Source organism: Apium graveolens, chromosome 10 (genome assembly GCF_009905375.1).
Source record: "Apium graveolens cultivar Ventura chromosome 10, ASM990537v1, whole genome shotgun sequence".
NCBI lineage: Eukaryota > Viridiplantae > Streptophyta > Magnoliopsida > Apiales > Apiaceae > Apium > Apium graveolens.
In genome coordinates, this window is record NC_133656.1 from 135,408,289 (window position 1) to 135,422,667 (window position 14,379).

General features: G+C 35.4%; 1 non-coding gene across 1 annotated transcript; it reads left to right on the forward strand.

The window, feature by feature from the left end:
* Positions 1 to 1,426: 1,426 nt before the first annotated feature.
* Positions 1,427 to 1,531, forward strand: LOC141694857 (small nucleolar RNA R71). The gene has a single exon (XR_012564139.1). It is a non-coding gene; the product is annotated as a small nucleolar RNA R71 (small nucleolar RNA).
* Positions 1,532 to 14,379: the final 12,848 nt, after the last annotated feature.

Here is a 14,379-nt window from a genome sequence, read left to right on the forward strand (position 1 = left end):
AGATAGAAACGCATGGGTAGATTGATAGGGTTGCATAATATTAATTCGAGATACACGTATGTAGTAAGTTATCTAAACGACTATCTTTCTATGATTGGTTCAGTGTCAGCAAGGCAGATCATGCTAGAGACCGAAGGCGGTGAGTTGAACGATGTTGAGTACGCGCAAGGCAAGTTTTTCCCCTATTCTAAATCCAGAATTGTGAATTATACCCCATTTTCCATATCAGTTATACTTTGATAATTCTTGTTCATATACACTGTTACCCAATTATTGATTCTTGTTTCTGTTTCATTTCGATTCTTGATTTCTCTCAATTTATTGAATCACTATTCATATTCCAATACTTTTACCCTTGTTATATATATTCTGATATATCCTGATGTTGGGATACATTAAAAGCATTCCGATTGTTCCAGATGCTAAACCTTGGACTGGATGGTTACGATACGGGCTAGGTTTTTACTCAGGCCTTTAATTAATAGGCCATAGTTTCCTGAGTACTCCTTATGTTGGTTGGGTCTATGCAGTTGGATATAGATCTGCACTGTATCCTGACTGATCAGCAGGTTATAGTGCATATGTTGGTTTTTGTTTCCAGTCTTGTTCATTTGGCACTCGCCAGTGTTGGCAAATTATTATTCTTTACAGGAACAAATGGTTGTTCAAACCAACAACTTATCGGTTCATTTATTCTTCTCTCTTTATACTATATATATTATTGCAGGCTTGTTGAGAAATTTCGGCTCATCCCCTTTTATTGTTATTCCTATTGTTTTACAGTTAAGGTAGAGAATGAAACCCATCAGAACCTGCATAGTCAAGAAGCGAGTCAAGCAGCAGGACCCTCTTATACCAAGAGTGTTCATTCCTATCCCCGAAGAGAGCTTTGAGCTACCAAATCAGGTGTAACAGGATAAGTAGTAATGTTGGTTTGAATAAAAGTTGTGTGGTGAGAATGTAGATAGAATAAAGTTTTGTAATAAAGAGAGTTCTTGAGACAGATTGTTTTTATTTGGGTTGTAATAAAGTTAGTGTTTCATTCTTGTTTTCAACTCTTAACCTTAAAAGATCCTGAGTAGCAGTAGTTCGGGGTAATTATTATATTTATATTCCACTTGTGCAAGTTTAGTTTGTAGTTGATATTAATAATGCCCTAAATGTATACCCCAGATTTAGAGGGCGTTATACCTTTAGTTGAGCAGTGATAGTCGTAGCTGTATCCACTTCAAGAACTCCTGCTACCTTGCCCTGTGGTAATCTATGGGTTGGATACTGATATTCATTAGCAGCCATCAATTCAATTAGCTCATAAGCTTTATTATAGCTCTTAGCCCATAAGGCTCCACCTGATGCTGCATCGAGCATGTGTCTTGACTATGCTCTCAAACTGTTATAGAAGCAATTGATAATCATCCAATTTGGCATTCCATGATGAGGACACTTCCTAAACATCTCCTTATACCACTCCCAAGCTTCACCTAGCGATTCCCCTGATTGCTGCGCAAACTGAGTAAGAGCATTCCTGATTGAAGCTATTTTTGCCATAGGGAAGAATTAGTGAGAAACTTTTGAGAAAGATATTCTCAAGTAGCAATCGAACCAGCTGGTAGAGAGTGTAACCAGCTCTTAGCCTTGTCCCTCAGAGAGAATGGGAACAGTCTCAGTTTCACCGTATTCTCAGACACACTATTGATCTGAAGGTGTCGCGGATCTCTATGAAATCATTGATATGCATATTTGGATCTTCCGTTGGAGAACCCCCAAACTGGACTGGATTCTGTACCATTTGAATCATGCTAGACTTGATTTCAAAGGTATTAGCAGCAATGGCTGGTCTGACAATTCTATACTGAATGTCATTGATTTTCGGTTGAGAATAATCCATCAATGCTTTCATTTTTGCAACTGGTTCTCCCATTGCAATAAAAACTTCTTCTATAACTTTTTCCTCTTCTTCAAAAACTTCTTTTACTTCTTCTTTAACTTCGTCTAGTGTTTCCTTACGAGATTGAGAACGCGTTCGCATACACGCTCTCTAGAGTGCCTGCAACACACTAACAAAGTAAACCTTGGAAGAAAATAATCCGAGTCAGTGAACTTTAACGACCACTAATGACAAGCACATAAACTAAAATTAACACCGAGTCCCCGACAATGGCGCCAAAAACTTGTTTGTTGTAATTCAAACGCGAAAATACACGCAAGCATACGCGATCAAAAGTAGTGTAAGATATAATTCAAGTTCATTCCCACATGGACTGGTTTAGGTTAATTTCAGATTATGCACTTATGCAAAAATGTATGGTTATCGTTCAATGCTAAGACAAATAACAAATTGAGTTTTGATTTAACTAAGAGATTATACTAAATAACATTAACTAAGAGAATTACGATTGAATTACTGATATGAGAATAAACATGGGATTCTAACTTCATTTAATACTTCATTCAAAGTTTATGTCTTTAACCTTAACATATGATGGTGATGACAACTAATCAGATAACACGAAACTAGTATACCCTAACTTTTGTTATACGCATACCCTACTATCAAACATCCAAAATTAAGATAGAAGTTGAATAGACACCAATTATGCTTAGTCCCTATATGTCTATAAAGATTGAAAACATAATGGTTTAAGAACAAGTTATCTATCGTGATTACATAGGGTGAATAAGATGGTTAATGTTAGATATATTTGTGATGTCATGTGTAATATGATTTGTGTTTAGTTTTCAGATCTTAACTAACAGGACAAATCAGTACTTAACTGGAAATCAGTACTTATACTGAAGTCAGGACTTAAGATATCAGAACTTAAGTTATCAGAACTTAAGTTATCAGGAGATATTTATCAGGAGATAATATCAGGAGTTAAGGAGACTTTCAGAAAAGAAAGGCGGCTGATTGAAAGGAAAGAAGATCAAGACAAACGCAAGAAGAAATATGCATGAGGAAAGAATTCTATGAAGAATAGAATACTTGGAAGAAAAGATAACTGATTGATATATATTAGAAAGCAGAATTATATTCAATATCAATTAGAAGATTATCTTGTAACTGTGTAGTATATAAACACATGCAAAGGGTTTACACTATACGTGTTATCATTATCAAAATTATTATTCATTGTAACCCTAGCAGCTCTCGTGATAATTTGTTCATCACTGAGAGAGGACAGTTCCATATTATAACAGAGTTTATTGTGTTGAATAAAATCTGTGTTCTGTTACTTGTGTTCTTTAAGTCGATTTGATTGTAGTAAACACTGTATTCAACCCCCTTCTACAGTGTGTGTGACCTAACAAGTGGTATCAGAGCAGATATGTTAACACACAAACAGTTTAAGATCCAAAAACAATCATGTCTGAAGAAGAACAAACTCCAACCAAGCCCACCAAAACTGAAGAACCTCCAAAGACTCAAATCCATAATCGATATGAGACTATTAGAGTTCCCATACTGAAACCATCTGAATATCCCATATGGAAGGTGAGGATGTCTATGTTTTTGGAACCTACAGATCCAGAATACCTTGAAGGAATCAATGAAGGACCACACAAGCCAACCAAGCTCTCTGTTATAGTTGCAGATCAACCAGCAAATACAGTATCAAAGGAGAAAAGTGAATATACAGCTGAAGATATCTCATCTATTGCTAAGGATGCAACGTTACGACATTTGCTGCATAGTGCCATTGATAATGTCATGTCAAACAGGGTAATCAACTGCAAGACTGGAAAGGAGATATGGGATGCCTTGGAAACAAGATGTTAGAGAACTTATTCAATTAAGAAGAACAGGAGGACTATACTCACTCAAGAGTATGAGCACTTTGACTCAAAACCTGATGAGTCATTAACTGGATTATATGACAGATTTGTCAAACTCTTGAATGATCTGTCACTGGTGGACAAGGAATATGAACTTGAAGATTCAAATCTTAAATTCCTGTTAGCTCTTCCTGAAAGTTGGGATTTGAAGGCCAGCACTATAAGAGACGACTATGTTCTTGATGAAATAACTCTTGATGAAATTTATGGGATGCTCAAGACTCATGAACTTGAGATGGAATAAAGAAGCAAGAAGAATGGAAGGAAGTCAAGGACAGTTGCTCAAAAGGATGAAGAGGATGTCCCCAAAGTAGCTGCCTCAAGAAAAGGCAAGGGAAAAGCTCTCATCACAAAGTCTGATACTGAGTCATCAAGTTCTAATAGTGATGATGACTCAGAAACTGAAAGCTTACCCGAGATGGATCCTGATGAAGAGATGATGAAGCTGTGTGCTCTGATGGTGAAAGGAATCACAAGGATTGCATACCGGAAATTCAGAAAGGGAAATAAATTTTCCAGGAAAGGTGCAAGTTCTGATAAGAAGAGTTTCAGAAAATCTGAAGGCAAAGAAGGAAAGTCTGACAGAGGAGATTACTCAAATGTCAAATGCTACAACTGTGGTGAGAAAGGCCACATATCTCCTGATTACAAGAAAGTGAAGAGTGACAAAGGCAAGGCTCTTGTCACAAAGAAGGAAAGCTGGACAGACACTTCAGATTCTGAAAGTGAGGTGAACTATGCCTTGATGGCAAATGCTGATAGCAGTTCTGATACTGCTGACCTAAAGGTACATCAAACTACTTATGCCTTTCATACTGATGATATTACTGAGTTGAGAAGATATCTTAAAACCATGTTCATTAGTTATAGAGATCAAACTTTAACATGTGAAAGATTAACTTCTAAAAATCTTTTTTATAAAAAGATGAATGATTATTTAGAAAAAGAGTTAGTCATGTTCCATCAAACTCAGAAAGATAGAGATGAAGCCTTTTATGTTAGGGATGAAGTGCTTAAAATGAATGAATCTCTAAAAACTGAGTAAGAAAAGGAAAGAGAGATTATCAGGTCTTGGACTAACTCTAGCAGAACAACTCAGAATTTGCTGAGTAGTGGAAATTGGAAAGATGGCTTAAGTTATGGAGATGATAAGAATGATAAGGGAACTGTAGAAATTGAGCCTATAGTTGTTAAACAAAAGCCCAAGGTAAATCCTATTAAGTTTGTAGCTGTAAAGTCTGATATTGATAAATCAGAAGTTAAAGAGAAATTAACTTCTTACAAACCAAAACAGGATAAGCCAACTGAAGTTAACATAGGCTTAATGACTAAGAAGTAGCTTAAACATAAGCTGAAAGATGTTAAGAATGTAAATAAGGTAAAGCCACCTAGGAAAAATAGGAATGGAAAGGAAGGTGTGAATAAAAGCATTGATTATAAGCCTGTTCCTAATGCTCCTAGAAAGAAATATTTTAACTGTGGAAATTCTAACCATCTGGCTTCTTTTTGCAGGAAGAATAAGAATATAAACTCCTTACCTTCAAAGTCAAGAGTTAAGAGTCAGTCTGTTAGATATAGGCCACAAAATCCTTATTTTCATTGTGGTAGTTTATGGCATTCCATTTTTACTTGTAAGGAATATCATAGTTTGTACTATGATTATTATCAAATAAAACCTTCTTTAAAGAAAGTTAGCATGGTTCCTTCTAGTGTAAGTTCTGATGCAAAGTCTGATATTGTAAATTCTGATAATAAAACTGTTAATATAAACTCTGATGCTAAATCCGCTGTAAATGTTAACAAACTTAATAAGCCCAAAGGATCCAAGCAAGTTTGGGTCCTTAAAACTAATCATTAGTGGTCTTTGTGATTGCAGGATAATAGAAAAAACATCCTAGTTCTGGACAGTGGATATTCAGGACATATGACTGGAAATAAAGCCCTGCTATCAGAATTTGTGGAGAAAGCTGACCCAGGTGTTTCTTATGGAGATGGCAACATTGGAAAAACTCTGGGATATGGCAATATCAATCTTGGGAATGTCATCATTGAAAAAGTGGCTCTAGTCTCAGGACTTAAACACAATTTGTTGAGTGTTAGTCAAATCTGTGGCAGGGGTTATCATGGGGATTTCTATGAAGAACACTGTGAAGTTGTAAGCAAATCTACTGGCAAAGTTGTTCTGAAAGGATACAGGCATGGTAACATTTATGAAGCCAAGCTTTCAACAAGTACTGATGGTTCTGCAATCTGTCCGTTGAGTAGAGCATCAATTGAAGAAAGCTGAGATTGGCAGAAGAAACTCTCTTATTTAATTTTTAACAATATAAATGAACTAGTCAAGAAAGATCTTGTGAGAGGATTGCCAAATTCAGTATTTGCTCCTGATGGCCTTTGTGATTCATGTCATAAGGCAAAACAAAGAAAATCTTCTTTCAAGAGCAAGACTGAATCATCAATTCTTGAGCCTTATCACCTACTACATGTTGATCTATTTGGTCCAGTGAATGTCATTTCTATTGCAAAGAAGAAATATGCTATGGTCATAGTGGATGAGTTCACCAGATACACATGGGTGTATTTTTTGCACACAAAAAGTGAAACTGCATCTATCTTGATTGATCATGTCAAACAAATGGATAAATTGATCAAAGACTCTGTAAAAATCATAAGGAGTGATAATGGCACTGAGTTCAAGAATTTGATTATGGAAGAGTTCTGCAAAAACCATGGAATAAAGCAGGAATTTTCTTCTCCTGGAACTCCACAGCAAAATGGAGTTGTTGAAAGAAAGAAGAGAACTCTTATTGAAGCTGCACGAACTATGCTAGATGAAGCAAAGTTACCAACCTACTTTTGGGCTGAAGCTGTGCAGACTTCTTGTTTTACTCAGAATGCTACACTTATCAACAAGCATGGAAAAACTCCATATGAGATGGTGAAGAAAAAGAAGCCAAATCTGAAGTATTTTCATGTATTTGGATGCAAGTGTTTTGTTTTTAAGACTCATCCTGAACAGCTATCCAAATTTGATCTAAAAGTTGATGAAGGAATTTTTGTTGGATATCCACTTTCCACAAAAGCCTTCAGAGTCTACAATTTAAGAACAAGGGTTGTCATGGAATCTATCAATGTCTCTTTTGATGATAAGAAGATTACTGGACTTGAAGATTTCAATGATCATGATCAGCTGAGATTTGAGAATGAAGTTATAAATTCTGATTCTTTAAATCCTAACAGTTTAAATCCTGACAGTCTAAATCCTGATACTGCAAATTCTGATGGATTAAACTCTGATGTCATTGAAACTGTGGTAACTACGCCAAAGGAAAATGCACCTGTGCATGTGGAGCATATTGAAGATACAACCATATCTCAAGAAGCATCAAAATCTAGAACAGGCTCTTCAAGTTCTGATTCATCAAGTTCTGATGGGCCAAGTTCTGATAATTCTGGAAACTCAAGTTCTGATAATTCTGGAAACTCAAATTCTGAAGGATCCAACTCAGAGAGCATAATTTCAGGTGGATCATCAGAAAATGTTGATGGAGACTACATGGATCATGGGGGAGCATCCAGTTCTAGAGATAATCTTCCATCTGCAAGGAAGTGGACTAAAGCACATACACCTGACTTAATTATTGGAAATCCTGATGCAGGTGTCAGAATTAGAACAACTACATCAAATGAATGTCTCTATCATTCTTTCCTTTCTCAGATTGAACCAAAGAAAGTGGAAGCTGCCAATTTCTTGGAGGCAGATTGGTTTCTTGGTTTAGCAAGAAACAGAAGTCAATTTCCACATCAACTGCAGAAGCAGAATACATTGCTGTAGGAAGCTGTTGTGCACAGATTCTTTGGATGAAGAATCAGTTACTGGATTATGGGTTAGAATTTTCTAAAATCCCTATTTACTGTGATAATCAAAGTGCTATTGCTATGACAGGTAATCCAGTTCAACACTCAATGACAAAGCACATCAGCATTATGTACCATTTCATAAGGGAACATGTGGATGAAGGTACATTGGAATTGCATTTTGTTCCAACAGATCAACAACTAGCAGATATCTTCACAAAACCGCTTTGTGAAGCTACTTTTACAAGATTGGTAAATGAACTTGGAATGGTTTCAGGTTCTTTCTCTAAATCTGCCTAGTTTATGTGCTAATACATCAGACTTTATGATCAGTATTTATAGATATTACTATCTCTGTGTATTCTGTGCTTAAATTGAAATTTTCTTAAGTGCTGATTGTTGTCTGATGTGAATTTCTAAACTCTGATAGTGATATGAATGTTTCTGTGACTATTCAATCCAATGAGGATAACTGTGCTAGATGCTGACCTAGTAGTCTTTAATATACTAAAGATCCCATGTTTGAAGTAATTGTTTATGTGGAAATCTTTTAACACAAGCAAATTCTGATATTGAGCTTAGTTGAAGTTTACTTTGTGTATCTTATTACTAAGTCAAAAACTAGAATAATGCTTCTTATCTGTTAAGTTCCGTTGTTTGTAAATCTTAAGGATGTACTAAGTGCTGATAAGCCTCACTTATCAAAAGAAAAAGAAAAGAAATAAATATCAGGTACTCCTTTGAGATCTAGAGTAAAAATATGGAAGGGACGACCCAAGTGCATTCCTGGTATTAAGTAATATGCATTAGAAAAGCAAAAAAAAATTCTTGGCGACTTTTCACACTCTATGATTACTGGAGAAATACTCTGATAACATCATAAATTCTGATAAGCAGTCGTGACTCACTTACAATGAGAAGCCACTATAAAATGGAATTTCAAAAGATGCATAAAATGAGCACAAAACAATTGAGGTGGACTCATGCATGAACTCATTCTAAAGTAGGCTTTAGAATAATGATAGATTTTGAGCAAAGTTCTTAGTTATGCCTTATTTCTAAGATATACTGAAGTGAATCAGACTTTACTCTTTGTCTGATATTTAGCTTAACGCACACACATACACTCCATATGAATGATGAAAATTACTGTTGTGATAAATGTTGTTTTAGATGAACAGTTTAAGTGTCAGTTGCATAAATTCTGAGGACAAGTTCTGATGGAAATTCTAATGATTAATTTCTGTTGAACCCATATCAGTATTTGTGTGAAGAATTACAGGAATAAACATTCACTTTTCGAGTAAAGAAGCCATATTCTGATGACTTTTAAATTCTGATAATAATCAAGTTTTGATGCTGACTTGGCAATATTTATTTACTTGGTTTATTTTTGGTCATTACTTGAACGATCATATTTTTACAGAATATTGGTTTATGTGAGATAAAATAGTCATAATCATTATGGGTTAGTGGTTAGCGTGTATGTCTTGAAAAACTGCATGCGCACAGTAATTGTTATTATATCCCGTGCCCATTAACTCTGTCTTTAGATCTTTTACTGATTGTTATTATTACACATCAGTCTAGGGAGTCGAGGGGTCATTATTTTTATTTGTAATTTTTAACCAGTTATCGCGTCCCTTGGTATTCTATTGGCTATTTAAACCGACTATTTATTCCAGCCAAAACATCTTTCATTTTCTCAAAAACTCACTCTCTTTTTATTCTCATCAACAAAAATGGTCCATTTCAACTTGTTCCCGAACTATGAAACCTTTAACATCGAGTTGAGTTGTGATGAATGGCAACATGAATGGCATGTCACCGCCATTCCTGAAGAGCTTTGGAACTAAGTTCCATAAGAGGTTCACATAGAACTCTTGTTCTTTTCAATGGAGTACCATCTCCATCTTGATATGTTGGAAGAGGAAAGGAGAGAAGCTCTTCGTCAGCAAGAACGAATCATTCGTTTGCAGTGCTCTTGGTCAGCAGCAGAAGAAGCTAGTCGTTAGGTCTTCTTAGACTAGGACTAAGGCTGTTGATGTTAAGAATCATAGAATAGGCCTATTTTGCATGTAATTGATAAATTTCATGAAACGTATTCATCTGATATATCAATGAAATTTTCTTTAATTGCAAGGTTTGTTCTTTGTTTCTCAAATTATGTGACTGTGCATGTTTAATTGCAATTTATTAATCTTTACTTCATCGATTTTTAATTTTATTTTGTGAAGAATGTTTTGATTAAATTCTGTTGATTTGAGGAAACAACTGAGGAACATATTCAAACATCAGAACCTGTTGTTGTAGAAGCTGAGAAAATCTCTTCTCAGAAAGATACTGTAACTGGGAGTTCTAGGCCTCTCAAAAGTCTTAGAAAGTTAAATCCTGATGATAAAGCTCCTACAGTGTCTCCACACTTGAAGAAAATGAAAAAGCAAAGAGCTAACAGGGACACAGTTGAGTCAGATTCAGAAGATGAGGAAGCAGCTAAGGAAGGGGGTCAGGAATCTCTGATCCCAACAGAACCAATTATTATTGAATCACTTCCTTCTGCACAACCAGAAACTGCTGAATACAGAGTGCCTACACCTCCTATATCACCTATAGTTGGTCCAGTACATACTGAAGAACCAGGTACAAGTGCTGAAATTGATATTCATAACTTGATTGTGCCTGAGGTTTTATACTTGGAAGCTCCACCAATTCAACTCACTCCACCAACAATACCAATTTTGGATGTTGATCAGAACCTGGCTGCAGATCCGAATTTAGAGGATGATATTGAAGTCTCTATAGCCTCACATACTGCTATTTTATCAGAGGATGCTGATCCTGCAGGATCTACAAGTTCTGATGTTGCCAATGAAGATATTACTGGTGAAGCTGCTACTAATCTAGATGCTGATGCAGCTGGTCCATCAGGACATGCACCTCAACAAACAGTTAATAAAGCTGATTTAGTCAAGAATTTTGTTAGAGGGGAAACACCAGTACCTTGGAGTGAAACTCCTAGAGGAAAGGAGTGGACTAAGGAATGGAACACACTTAGTTTTGTTCCTTCTGAAAAGATTCTTGCTGAGCATCTGGCAAAAGCTGATGAAATGCTGATAAATGATGATTTTAAGGCACGGCTGAGAGTTACTACATTGAGTACTAGGCACCTTCAAAGTCTACACTCAACAACTCATGCCAAGGTGAACAAAATTCAAGAAACCTTAATCCAGCAAGATATGAATGTGAAACTTGAAAATAACAGATTTTTCTAGCCAGTCTTTGACAAAATTGCCTACATTGAGAAAACTCAGGAGAAGCAACAAACTCAGATTGATGAAATTCTAAAGAATCAAGCTTCTCATCAAACTAAACTCAATGAGATGCAATCCTCGGTGTAATTGCTTGTCTCTCTTCTTTTACCTGCTGATGCCAAAAGGGGGAGAAATTGATTAAGTCCAAATGCAATTCTATTTAGACACTGAAGGGAAATGATGATGGAAATGATGACCAGGGAAACTCTGATAAGGGTAGAGGTCAAGATAAGGCAAAGGATTTTCATCAAGTAAAGCTAGAACTTCAAGTCAAGGAACAAATTCTGATACTGGGAGAAGAATAAGTTGTGATACTGGTAAAAGGATAAGTTCTGGTGAACATCTGGAACTTGATGAAGAAATTTCAAAGAAATTATTTCTTAAAGAAAATCCAGGAATGGACTTTGAGAGTCTAAAGGAAGAAGAAGCTAGACTCAAAGAAGAAAGTTTCAAGACAAAATCTAAAGCTTCTATTGTTGAAAAGAAATTTCCAAAGCCTAAGGGTATTGTGATAAAGGAAAGAACAAATTCTGAGGCAACCAAAGCCAAATCACAACTGGAAATAAATTCAAGGTCCAAGGGCAAAGAAAAAGTTGATGAATCTGTAAAGGTTTATATGCCAGTCATGGATGAAAAAATAATTGATGATGAAGATGTAAGTCTTACTCTGTTACAAAAGAAGATTTCTCAAACAACCTCTGATATGACTCATGTTGTTCAAAGTCAAGACTTAGTAAACTCTGATATGACAGTGAAGAAAGCAACCTCTGACATAGCTCAAGTTGACTTGATATCAGAAGTAAGGAAAATGAAACTTCTGACATTGCTCATGTTAAACCTTCAAAGATACTCTTACCAGGATTCACCAAAGCTAAAAAGACTCAACCTTTGAAGACTAAATCAAGTGGTTTTGAAGCAAGAGTTGTTACAGGAAAGGAAGCAAGAGATAAATCTGGATTGGGTAGTTCTGATGAAAGGAGAATACACAATACTACCAATGATCCAACTTCCTTAAGTGAACCAGGAGTAGGAGCAATTCCTGAAAGATTGAATCAACTTGAATATGTACAAATAGTTTACCATTCTGTTTTGAAAGAACATATCTTGTTATATTTTATGACAGATGGAAGGGTATTCCATATCAGGCAAAATGCTATTCCATTGAAGTATTTTGAAGAATTGGAACATGTTCTATTCCTAATTCAAGTGAAAAATAGATTAACAAATGGTGCTGCAGGTTATTTAAAGTCACAAATTCAAAGACAGAAGAAGCTTTACTCTGTAAAGTCTGACATCCCATACTTTCCCAAGTACAGAGATCAGAAAGATGATATTGTTGAAATGAAGCCTAACACTGCTAAGATTATAACTACTTTCTGGGTTATAAGGCTGTGGAATTCAATCTTAAGTCTGACAAAGCATATATGATCAGACTTGATCAGGACATAAGAAAAGCTAAGATAAATTATCTCAGAGCAGCTATTTTTCAAACCGGTGAAGATACAGCTGAATTGATAAATGCTAAAAGGAGGATGGTCAATGAACTTGAATATGCTGAGAGATGTTTGTTGAAGAACTATCTCAGAACAACTCCTGACATCAAAGAGATCAGATATTGAAGCCAAGTCGAAGATCTACAACTGCTTAAATTCTGAAGTGTATACAGACTGAACCTGTTATCAGACCTTAAGATGGTAAAATTACAAGGACTGTAAGTTGTAGTTATCTAGTCAAATTCTCATGCATTTGTACTTAATGTTTTTGACATCATCAAATATCTGTTGAACTTGTATATTATGCTAATTTACAAGTTGAGGGAGATTGTTAGATATATTTGTGATGTCATGTGTAATATGATTTGTGTTTAGTTTTCAGATCTTAACTAACAGGACAAATCAGTACTTAACTGGAAATCAGTACTTATACTGAAGTCAGGACTTAAGATATCAGAACTTAAGTTATCAGGAGATACTTATCAGGAGATAATATCAGGACTTAAGGAGACTTTCAGATAAGGCAGGCGGCTGATTGAAAGGAAAGAAGATCAAGAAAAATGCAAGAAGAAATATGCAAGAAAAAAGAATTCTATGAAGAATAGAATACTTGGAATAAAAGATAACTGAATGATATATATTAGGAAGTAGAATTATATTCAATATCAATTAGAAGATTATCTTGTAACTGTGTAGTATATAAACACAGGCATAGGGTTTACACTATACGTGTTATCATTATCGAAATTATTATTCATTATAACCCTAGCAGCTCTCGTGATAATTTGTTCATCACAGAGAGAGGACAGTTCCATATTGAAACAGAGTTTATTGTGTTGAATAAAATCTGTGTTCTGTTAGCAGTTAGCCGTGCCGGCGATACGAGATAGCAGTCAAAAGCAGCACCCATTGAGGTGTTCTTTAATTCGATTTAATTGTAGTAAACACTGTATTCGACTCCCTTCTACAGTGTGTGTGACATAACATTAAAATTACCCACGAATTTGCACGTCAACTCATACATAAACCTATGCTAGCATGGCAAGTTTTAAACCTCTATATTCACTGTCGCTTCAATAGAGATTAACAAATAATCTTAGATGTTAGCTACGCATCAAAGACGAATAAGCACAACCAAACTAGGAAATCATAAATCACCACACAGTAAAGATGATAAAACAATTAACTGTTGAAATCCATAAATAAATCCGTTAAAACCGCATGACAATGATTAGTTCATAATCAAACTCATCGTCACCATGGGTTCCAATGAAAACATGATAATAAATAATATAAGAGGACTAGGGTTCAAAGACAAATCAAAAACAAGCATCAAAGTAGCAACTATATTGAAGAATACAAAAGTCTTCTTCTCCGTAGCCGTCTTGTGCTCTCTAGGTCTTCGTATTGCTCTCCCTTGGCTCCTTTGTTATTAAAATAACCTTTTATTGATATATATAGGTTTCTGGATGACCTGGGCTCGCGAAATGACCGAAACAGACTCAAATCATATTAAATAAAAAAGTATATTTAATGATTTATATTAGGATTGGTAGTGATACATGCTACGGTAAGAAAATCACTCCTCTATATTCTCACATTATAAGTTCATTTTAATTACCCCGGGGGCCTTTAAGAATCTAGGTCCTCCCTGTATGTATACATGGGAGATCACCCTAGGGTAATGATTGTTATTAGTATATCACATATAATATTATATTGTCATTCATAATACAAAATTTTACTGTACACATATCGCAAAACAATGTTGCGGTATGGTATGGTATAATATGCGATATGGTATGATATGATATGTTGTGACAATTATTTATCGTAAATCGGACCCTTCGTATACATGTAAATGTCTATTATCTTAATCA